The sequence below is a fragment of the Vulpes vulpes genome, unplaced genomic scaffold (assembly GCF_048418805.1).
Source record: "Vulpes vulpes isolate BD-2025 unplaced genomic scaffold, VulVul3 u000000711, whole genome shotgun sequence".
Classification (NCBI taxonomy): Eukaryota; Metazoa; Chordata; class Mammalia; order Carnivora; family Canidae; genus Vulpes; species Vulpes vulpes.
This window is the reverse complement of record NW_027325816.1, coordinates 73,859-84,873: the sequence shown is the minus strand read 5'-3', so window position 1 is coordinate 84,873 and position 11,015 is coordinate 73,859. Positions and strand designations below refer to the sequence as shown.

The window sequence follows — 11,015 nt, the reverse complement described above, 5'->3', positions numbered from 1 at the left end:
ACCTCCCGCGCTTGTGCGTGTGAACCAACCCTTGTCCCAAACCACCCTCCCCGGTTTCCTCCTAAAATCCTGGGGAAAGCTGACTGTCCCTTTGCCTCCGGGCTTGCTTGTCTAGAATCACAGTTCCCCTGCTGTTCCCCAATAAACGCATCTTGCTGGTGAAATTACTGGTATTTTATATGAAAGCCTGACACCGTGTAGGTGGCCCCAGGCAGGTGCTCCCGGGGCGGCAGCAGGAGCAGGTGAGGCGGGCCCGGGCCCAGGGCGGGGGGGCTCGGGTCTGCCCCCCACTCCCTTCCGCACACTGACCCGGCCCAGCATGTGCAAGGATGCCACCTCGGAATATGCTTCTTTGCCATAAGGAATATTTTGAGCTGCTTATTTTAAGAAACAGCAGAAGCAAGAGAAGCTCTGAAGCCAGAGAAGCGGTTCCCTTCTGTGGGGAGATGCACGTTCACAAGGGGCCTCTCCCTTTCGGAGGCTGCCTCGTTCGGGGACAGGGAAGAGGAGGAGGACGCTCGATCTCGGCGGTTCCTGCCGGTGGGGCGGGCAGGGTGTCGCCTGCACCCAGTCTCACCGTCTCCAGCTTCTTTCCTGGTGGCCCTCCAGCGCTGGCTCCACCACCCTCAGATCCTCCTTCTGTCTTTAGCTGGAGACAAAGGTGACGGTACGAGGCCCGGGGCATTTTGCAGAGTTACTCCCTTTCCCTGGGTCTCTGCACAGATACACGAGGTATCTATATTCATAAGCTCCTGTTTCTCTTGTGTTAATCACTTTTTTTGTTATGGGGTCTGGGCATGGCGAGGGGGCCTCCACCCAGAACTCCAAAGGGCCCAGGAGAAATTATTTTTCCTGCTCTACAACGTCATGTCCCAAGCCTGACCCTAGGACATGAGTTTGGGTGGGTCAGTCGGGATTATGAAAAATAAAATGTAGGCGCCCCTGGGTGGTTCCGTTGGTGAAGCCTTGGGCTCGGGTCATGATTTCAGGGTCCTGGGATCAAGTCTCGAGTCGGGTTCCCTGCTCAGTGGGGAGTCTGGTTCTCCCTCTGCCCCTACCCCCTACACCCCTGTTCATGCTCTCTCTCTCTCTCAAATAAATAAATAAAATATTTTAATAAGAAAGATAATGTGAATGATAAAATCGACTGATTTTTTTAATCGGCTCTTGAAATAGTGATGCGCATGGCAGTGTCTAACAAAGCGGGCTACGAGCTCTGATTCACAGATTCACTAACGCACAATCTGCTTTCAGGGGTCTCCTTGCACGACCACCCCGGAAACATCGAGCTAGGACTTTGCGCTGTGAAGCAACACGGTGCGGGGCTGGAGCCCTCCCCGGACGGGGCTGGAGTTCAGTTGGCCCCTCCGCGGCTGATGCTGACCTCCGACCTCAAACTCCCACTCTGGAATAAAGAGAGCAACCTGTGCGCGGTGGCCCGGACGTCGGCGTGCAGAGGTGTGTGCACAGGGCACAGCAGGCCCCCAGGACGTGGCTCTCCCCCGGGGCTCCGGGAGCACGAGACAGAGGGCTGCGTGATCTGTCTTCCAATCTCCCCTGCATCCTGCAGAAGCAGTTTCATGAACTCCTTTCCCAGTTCTGCTGTTTTTCTTTGAAAGGGATCACGAGTAAGAGAAGAAGCACATTTACCCAACAGAGATTGTGACTCCATTCTATCAAGTATCTGTTATTTTATTAATTCCTTTGAAAGAGCCACAGGGAGGTCCCTGCTATGCCCGCTGGAGGGGTCCCTGGGGGTGGGGGTGGGGGCGTCGGGGGCCGGGTTCCAGCAGGTAGCAATGAGAAGGAGCAGAAACATCTCCATGCTGCTTCAGAGACCAGGGTGGTTTTTTTTTTTTTTACCTTTTTCTTTTCTTTTCTTTTCTTTTTTTTTTTTTTTGTTCTTTTTTCTCTTTCTTCTTTTTTTCCTCTTCTTTCTTTCTTTCTTTCTTTCTTTTTTTTTTTTTTTAGGAAATAAATCTTCAGAAGTGAGAATTATAATTGAACCAAGTTCAGGATAGCCAAGTGTAATTTTAGCAACAAAAGTAGATGGCTCCAAAAAAAGAAACTCAGGAACAGTCCGATTAAGCTGCAGGGAGATAATTGGATGAAGTTTGGTGAGGCATTGCTTTGAGTGTTAAAGGCGGAAAAAAAAAGAAAAATCATCTTTGGGCAGGAACAGATAACACGGTGCCTTAAATGGTGGGAATGAGGAAGAACCCAGACCAGGTTAATTCTGAAAGTGCGGCGCTGGGAGTTTTTATCTGAAATCTCAAATTGAGAGCCTGCAATCAGCTGAAAATTATGCACGAAAACGTGGTCCCTTTATTTTTCATTTATTTATTTATTCACAAGAGACACAGAAAGCGAGGCAGAGACACAGGCAGAGGGAGAAGCAGGCTCCCTGCAGGGAGCCCAATGTGGGACTCGATCCCGGGACCCCGGGGTCATACCCTGAGCCAATGGCAGGCACTAAACCGCTGAGCCACCCAGGGTCCCCCAAAACATGGTCCCTTTAAACCTGACACCACCTTGGAAGCTCTCCCTTGGGCACACCTGCCCCCAGTCCAGGTGGCAGGAGCAGCCCGGGGTCCTGCCCAGCAAGCTCGCAATCTCCCCCAGAACCCCCAGCTGGCCAGTCGGACCCCGGCCCCTGCCCGCATCTCGCTGCCCCCAACAGAGTCCTGGCACACAGCAAACCTTCCAAAGACACTTCACAGATGAGGGACATGGGTTTTTATCATCAGCTTTTTGTTCAAGGTATTGGAAGAGGCAGCGTATTTCTCTTTACCAGTTCTGCTGTTCTTATTTTAAGGTCCCTGGGCTTGGGGGAGGAAGAAAATTTCCATACAGAGATTATATCTATTGTTTTGCAGATTTCTTTGCAGCTAGCTGCATTCTGGAGCCAAAAATGAATACTTTGATACGTGGTGCATTCATTTCCTAAGGTTTTCGTAACGAACGGCCACAGATGGGTGGTTCCAGAAGCTGCATGTCCAAAATCAAGGTTTTCTGTGACACCGTGCCATCTGGACCCTGAAGAGAGTCTGCTCCACGTCCCTGCAGCTTCTGGTGGTGCCACCGTCCTCGAGCTCCTTGTGGTGAAGATGCAGGGCTGCAGGCTCTGCCCGCTGTCCACAGCCTCCCCCCTTCTCTCTCCTTCTTGCCTCTCCCACCACTTAGACACCTGCCATTGGCTTTAGGGCCCACCTGGATGATCCAGGATGAACTCAGCTGGAGATCCTTAACTTCGTGAAATCTGCGCAGACTCCTTCTCCCAATAGGGTCGCAGTCGTGGGTTCCAGGTGGACATACTTTCGGGGGCCCCCGCCATTTCACTCACTGCATGTGGCTGTGTCAACTCACTCATCGATTACACCACGATTTAACAAGACAACCAGAATGAGGGTCCAGGGACAGGGATTGTTTTTGGCAATCTAACCTCATCTCACTAATTCAGATTCATTGTTGAAATGATTGCTCTCAGTGACTGGAGGGTCTGAATTATCACATTTTACAAAGAAATATAATCTCATTATTTTGAGCTCCATAGAGCAGATCTGATGGGGCCCAGAGGTCATTCTTCCTGACTTGTGACCTGTTATCGTGTCATCCACATCTGCACGCTACTCTAGCGTGGCCCACAGGGAAGTGCCAGAGGATATTATCTGCTCTATGATTGCCCCAATGAGGCATCACTGATGAAAATGTTTCAGATCTGAATGCTAAGTGAGGATTTGCTTTTCTTAACACACTGGTGTGTTTTCTCCTACTAGGAAGTAAGGAAACGTAACTGGCCGCCTTTCCTTTTTCTACCAAGAAGCTCAGAATGAAATGTGTGCTTCCATTTGTTGCAGATCCAGAACTCAAGACCTAAATAGCTTCTTTCTCATCTTCCTACTGGCCTGACATCTAATTCTGATATTTCCCCAGATTCCAACATATTGGTTATTTTATTTACTACATTTTCTTCTAAGTGAGTTTAAACTTTGTGGAATGAATTAGGGACTAAAAAAGTGGCTAGCTGGCTGGATCAACAGATGGTGGATGGTTCGATGGTTGGATGAATAGATGGATGGATGAAAGGATGGATGGATGGGAGGATGGATGGGTTGATGGATGGTGAATGGATAAATAGATGGGTGAATGGATGGATGGAAAGATGGTTGGTCAGACAGATAAGAGGATGGGTGAACATACAGATGGATGGATGGGTGGGTGGCTAATTTTCCAGAATAGGATATTTTTAAACCATGTGGACATTTGATCCAATTTTAATAAATATCAATCTTAGACATAGAATTACGACTATTGGTCAAGTTTTGCCAGAACAGAATTTTTCAATCTACCATGAGCCCCCATTATTTTTTACACGATTCCGAGAAATAGTTTTGTTTTCATTTTAATTTTACTGAAATTAATTCTGTGGGAATCAATTGTTTCATGTGAATTATATAACAGATATCTGACTCAAAGATCCATTTGGCCATACAAGGTTTAGCCCATTATACCAACGATAAATACTGTTTGCTTTTCAAGTGCATAATTTCTACACCGTTCAGATTTCCCTAGTTAAATTTTGCATATTTAAATTTTGTGGAAGCGATAATAATACATTTTACTGTGTGAAGTTTTATTCCTTGTCACATTTATTTTGTGTTATTTCTACCAGCAGTGTTCAGTATGAAATAAATAAAATGGAGAGTCCATATGTCTCTTTTATTTCAAAGGAAAATTGTGAGACATTCCCCTCAGATATTCTAGATTCACTGTTTGCTTCAGGATTTCTTTACATTGTTGCCATTTTTGTGAAGACCAAGAAGCAAACAGAGGAGTTAAAATCCGTGATGTCCACACAAGAGGGTCAGAGGGCAGGTGTAGGGTCTACCCGGAGTTGGTCATGGGCTGTCCTCTGGGGCAGACTCCAGGAAGGAAGAGGGGACCCAGGAGGTCCTCGTCAAGGCCCCCACAGGAGTGGTTCTGGGAAGGTGGTGGCACCTGCAGGGCGGGAAGCGCTCGCTGCTCCGTTGGCCGTTGGCCGTCCGTGCCCTACACCCTCTCCTCATCCAGCCCCCACCCTGCAGCCCCCTCACCCACCCAGATGCCACCCGGAGGCCCGTCCACTGTCCCGGCCTCACTTCTGTGCCCTCTGTCCCCTGCCGGGGGCTGGCTGACAGCTCACCTGCCCCCTCGGCATTCCTGAAACGCATCGCGTCCCTGGGCAGCCTTAGAAATCCATTTTTCCAGGCTGAGTCTTGTCTCCAAGAACTGAATGACCAGTCACACATTGCTTGGGCGTGCACTGCGTAAGACCGTCCAGCTGGAGCGCCCCCGCACGCCAGCACCGTCGGCCAGAAGCAGCATGAGCAGGGGAGGCTCTTCCGCCCCAGCCTGTCCCCTCTTCTTGGCTCTGGCTCAGCAACTTCCTCTGCTTTCTGTTCCTCTTACCCATCCCGGCCTCCCTCCCAGAAGCCCCAGCCCTGCCAAGGACGGGGTTGCTCTGAGCCTCCACTTGCCGTGGACTCCAGAAGCTGCACTCTGGGGTCTCCCAGAGCTCACACATCATAACACACAGGCCACAGAAGTGTTTCCGGCCACGGCAGCTTCCCCCAGCCCCTGGCAACCACTGCCTAAAACCCAGTCTATTCCTCTCTGGGCTCTTCTAGAACAAGAACAGGACGTCTGGGAGGGAGGCAATCCCAGGAGAAGCTGGGGAGCGGGGAGAGGGGAAGAGGGATCGGGAAGAGACGAGGGGTGAAGGTGGCCGGTGAGGCCGTTATGTGTGTGGGTGCTGGGCACCATCGCACTGGGTACCCCCACAGAGCTGCCCTGCCCGCGGCCTGGGCCTTGACCACCCACCGCAGATGGGTGTCCCCTCCACCGGGCACAGCAGGCTCCAGCGGGGGGTACGGGGGGACGTCTGCCCCGGAGACAGGTGGAGGGGAGCCCTCTGAAGCCCCCTGGAGAGTGGAGAGGAGGGAAGGGGTGTGAGTAAGAAAAACTCCTGGCTGCTGGGACAGGTGCCCTCAGCCTGGAGACAAGCAAAGCTTGTCTGGAAGAGTCCCTCAGGCAGGGGATCATGTGCACAAAGACTCACCAGGTGCAGCAGGGCACCTTCCCCACCTGCCTTGCAGTGTCACCAAAGAGACAGCCCAGCTGTCTTCGGCGATGGCCAGAGAGTGAAGATCGTAGCCTTCTGGACCCCACGGGCTCCGTTACAACTACTCATCTCCATCTCTGCAGCTCGAGAGCAGCTGCAGAGAACCAGAAAGCCAGTGGCAGGGGCCACGATGTGCCAATAAAACTTTATTTACAAAACAGGCAGGGGGCCAGACCCAGCCATAGGCCAGAGCCGTGCCGTCTCGGCTCCGGAGGGCCCTGGGGGCTTATTCAGCACAGGAGAAATGCCACCAAGGGCCCTTCTGCCTTCTGAAGGGGGAACGGGGGTAGATGGCATGTAGACGGCAGCACATCCGCCCTCCGGGGCCGCGGCAGGGAGGGCCAATGGGAAGGGCAGTTGCTCCGCGCACAAGGCTGTCTCCTGCCTCTCCCCGTGGGCCCCTGTTGTGATTATCCCCTGGATATGCTGCCCTGGGGACAGAGCCAGGGACAGCGGAGTGCTGGCACTCCGGACAGAGAGGACGGTGGGACCGGGAGACAGGAGAACGTCTCTTCCCGCGGACGGGAGGCCTGTCGGGGTGTGAACTGCGCTGCGGTGTGGCCCCTCCGATGCACGGCTTGCCTGCTCTTCCGTGGAAGGCCCTGAATGTTTCGCAGCCACTTCGACTTGGAAATGCAGCGTGTGCAGTATCCCCACTTGACCAGGGTCCCAAGCCACGTTAGAATAATGATCATCGCACATCCCGCATTTCGTTGAGAAGCATCCTGGAAATAACACCACTCACACTGGTTTCGCAGGCAGGAGTGATTTAGGAGCGAGGCTCTGATTTGGGGGGAGATGGCGGTGGGGCCTCCGTCTCCCTCCCCATAAAAGGCCCGAGGGGAAAAGAGGTTCATTTACACCACACAGCCCTGCTGTCTGGAGGGAGCCTTAATTCTCCTTTATACACTTTCAGAAACTCTGCTGTTGGCTAAATTTATGAACTGACGAGACGGGCCCTCGGCGAGCACCGAGACACGTGAGGCACAGAGCTTTCCTCGGGGGCAGGAGAGGGAGCGGGGTCCCCTCTGACATTTCACTTGGCAGGAACCGGCCCTGGGTTCCACCCGAGGCTGGCGTCGGCCTTCCAACACCTGAGACCCAAGGAGGAGCCACTGTTGATCCTGTCTTGGGCAAAAGGTGCCTGTTCATCATCGTGTCAGGCCTTCCTCCCCCGGGGGACTCGGCGAAGCTTTGCAGAGCGCTCGGATGGGCCAGGCGCACTCACTTCCAGGCCCCGGACTCCGGAGTGAATGAGCAGACCCGACACCCCTCCGGAGCCATGCAGTCCGGGAGGAGAGAGACGTGTGTGCGGATGGAGGAAGATGATGCAGGCTGCAGGATGGGCGAGGCCTGCTGGGGCATGCAGGCATGCTGGGGCACACTGGGGGCATGCTGGGGTATCCTGGGGCACACTGGGGAGTGCTGGGACATGCTGGGGCACCATGGGGGTATGCTGGGGCACGATGGCACACATTGGGGTATGCAGGGGCATGCTGCGGCATGCTGGGGCATATGGGGTATCCTGGGGCATGCTGGGGCACACTGGGGTACACTGGGGCATGCTGGGGTATGCTGGTGCACGATGGGGCACACTGGGGTATGCAGGGGCATGCTGGGGCATGCTGGGGTACACGGGGGGATTCTGGGGCTCGCTGGGGGATGCTGGGCAAGCAGGGGGGATGCTGGGGCTCACTGGGGCATATGGGGTATCCAGGAGCACACTGGGGTACACTGGGGCATGCTGGGGCATGCTGGGGTATGCTGGGGCATACTGGGGTATGATGGGGCACGCGGGGGGATGCTGGGGCATGTGGGGGAATGCTGGGGCTTGCTGGGGCACACAGGGGCATGCGAGGGGAAGCGGGACATGTGGGCAGCAGGAAAGGGGTCAGGAGCATGGGGTCAGGGGTCTGGCTCAGGGAGGACAGTCTGAGCCCCTGGGAAGGTGGGCTGACCCCTGACACAGGCCCTGACAGGGTGCGCATGGTGCTGGACCTGCAAGCTCTTTCATGGCAGAGGCACCCTCCCCCCAGCATTCGGGCTGGTGCCCCCTGAGGGCCGGCCTCACAGGGGAGGTCAGGTTGCAGCCCTTTGCCAGCCCTGGGTGAAGGCGGCCTCCCCCTGGCCGGGCAGCCGGAGGAGGCTCCGCGGCCCCACGCTGATGGCCTTCCTGGGAAGGCCTCACCTGCTCGGGTCAGGACAGGGACCGGGGAAGCGGCAGGGAGGGAGGAGGGGCAGCGCGGCTCTGGCAGGCCCTCACATCAGCAGGCTCCCCAGGGGCTCGTAGGTCCAGGGCAGGGGATGGGGAAGGGGGGGAGGCTGGGAGGGAGTGTCCCAGCCAAGCCTGTCTGCACCCTGGCTGCCCCCCAAATCCCTGGGCATTGTTCCTGTTCCTCGTCCTCCAGGCCGTGTCTGGAGGGGGTCCGCGTGTCTGCGGGCACATCTGGGGCTGGAGGGCTCCTTCCACCCGAGGCCCTGAGGCCCCCGCTGGGTTCCCCCCGCCCCACTGCCTGTGTGCCCCCAACAGCAAGGGCAGAAGTGGTTTCTAGGCGTCAGACACGGTGGCCCAGCACTGACGGGGCCTGGGCCGGTATGGCGGGAGGCCGGGGAGGCTGGGCTGCGTGGGGAAGCCCATTCCTTCCACGCCCACGCGATTCACATTCTCACGGAAGGCTTGAGGTCAGACACCAAACGGGATGTAAACCCAGCTCCCTGGGCCCTGTCACCCACCGAGGCAGTGGGGTGGGGGTCAAAGAGAGGGGGCGGCCCTGGGGCGCTGTTCCCTCACATGCAGCGGGGACGGGTGGCTGCAGTAACTCACGTCCGCAGGCTGAGTGGCTTCAAACAACACGGATTTATTGTCTCCTGGTTCTGGAGGCCCAGAGTCCAGATGGGTCAGCAGGTAGCATTCCTTCCCGAGCCCTGGGGGTGACTCTGTGACAAAAATTGACAGGCCACGGGATCCCCGGTGGCTCAGCGGTTTAGCGCTGCCTTTGGCCCAGGGCATGACCCCGGGGTCCTGGGATCGAGTCCCACATCTCCCACATCGGGCTCCCTGCATGGAGCCTGCTTCTCCCTCTGCCTGTGTCTCTGCCTCTCGTTCTCTCTGTGTCTCTCATGAATAAATAAATAAAATCTTAAAGAAGAAAATCAACAGGCCAGTGATCCCACTGACTCCCAGGCTGGGACCAGCAGGTGGAATTGCTGGGCTTTGGTCCCTTGGGTTCCCAGGAGTAACCTGGGTCCCTGGAGCCCTGTGGAGGGTCGCGCGGGTTCTCGTCCTCCAGGTCCGGCTCTCAGAGAGCACGCGGGCAGGTGGTGTGTGATCAAACAAGAACAGGAAATCGAGGTCCATTCAAAGGCCCAAATCTGTGTGATTATAAAATCAGCAAAGCATGGAGCAAGAAGGGTTTTTACCTGAGGAAGGCTGGCCCAGCCCGGGGGGATTTCGTCTGGGAAGGAAGAGGCGTGAGCGGGAGAGCCCGTCTCCGCTGCAGGAACCCGGCCAAGGGGCTGAAAACTGAAATGCAGTTTATCACAAATGCACAGCTGGAGGTCAGAGGTCAGGCACTGCTCTGCACCCCAATCAGACCGAGCGGCGACACGCTCCTTTGGAGGCTCCAGGGAGGGCAGGTGCCGGGCTGTGCCTAGGGCATTTGTAGTGAGAACGGTGGATTTGGTTTTCCTTCGGTCCTGGCCCTGGGCTCCCCAAAGGCTGGGGTTTCCCTAGGGGATGAGGCACCAGGAGAGGAGAAAGCAGATCCTCCCCGAGGTAGGGGAAACCCCGCCCACCACACCTGAGCGCATGCTAATGAGGGGACTGGAGTCCAACCCCTAGGGCCCAGACTGGTTGCCTGGAAACCAACCACCTGGCCCAGGACCAGCTTGGGACTTTTAGCCCCATCCTCTGACCTCTGACCTCTGACCTCCAGGGAGAGGGGAGGGGATGGGGCTTGACTGTCACCTGGGGCCAGGAGTCACGCAGGCTTGCAGAAGTCTGGGAAGGCCCTCGCGGGAGCTCCGGGGTGGACAGCAGGTGCCCCCAACCCTGCCCCGTGCGTCCCATCCGTCTGGCCGCTCCTGAGTTACGTCCTTTATAAAAACCCAGTAATCTCGTCCGTGAGGTTTTCCTGAGTCCTGGGAGCTGCTCTAGGGGCTCCTGAACCCCTGGGGAGGTCCGGGAACCCCCGATTTACACCTGGACTGCGGTGGGCCTCAGGTTGGCAGTGCTCGGGGTCAGGATTGCTGAGTGTGGAGAGCGCACCCCCCCACCGGGTGTCAGAGAGGAGCGCATGGTTCCCTCGGCTGGTATGGGGGAGGCCCTCCTGTCGGCCTGCATTTCTGGAGGGGCCCCCACATCCCCTGCCAGCACCCGTGTGGTTACCTGGGGGCCCACGGACATCACCCAGGGTGAGCCCCTTCACCTCCCGCCCTTCCTGACCCTCAGAGCCCCTGGACCATGCAGGGTACCTTGTCCGTGGGTCAGATGGGGACGGTGATTCAGCCGGGTGCCCAGGGGCGGCCTCTGCCCGGGGCGGAGGTGGTGGAGGGGTGGGGCGGTGCCCCAGGGCAAGTGGAGAGGGCACCCGGGAGCCTGGGCTGGGACGCATCTGCACAGGGCTCACCATCTCTCCCAGTTGCATTTTCCATCCTGAGAAATCCCTGAGATTTGCACGGTCGCAGAGCCAGCCCGAGTGTGACGTGTGTCCTGCACCGCGTGTGGCTCTGCGCGCTCTTCGGGCAGGTCCACCCTGCTTCCAGCTGCCTGCCGGCTCTCCCCACACCCACCAGGAGGGTGCACCCCGGTGTGGGAGGGGCGTGAGCGAGTGTGCGTGTGGGCAGCATCATGCTA

The 11,015-nt window shown here is 56.5% G+C and overlaps 1 long non-coding RNA gene across 1 annotated transcript; it reads left to right on the top strand.

Annotated features, from left to right (window-relative positions):
* Positions 1 to 428: 428 nt before the first annotated feature.
* LOC140597522 (uncharacterized) lies at positions 429 to 4,707 on the top strand. Its single transcript, XR_011999371.1, has 2 exons — positions 429 to 732; positions 1,255 to 4,707. It is a non-coding gene; the product is annotated as an uncharacterized lncRNA (long non-coding RNA).
* The last annotated feature ends 6,308 nt before the right edge of the window (positions 4,708 to 11,015 follow it).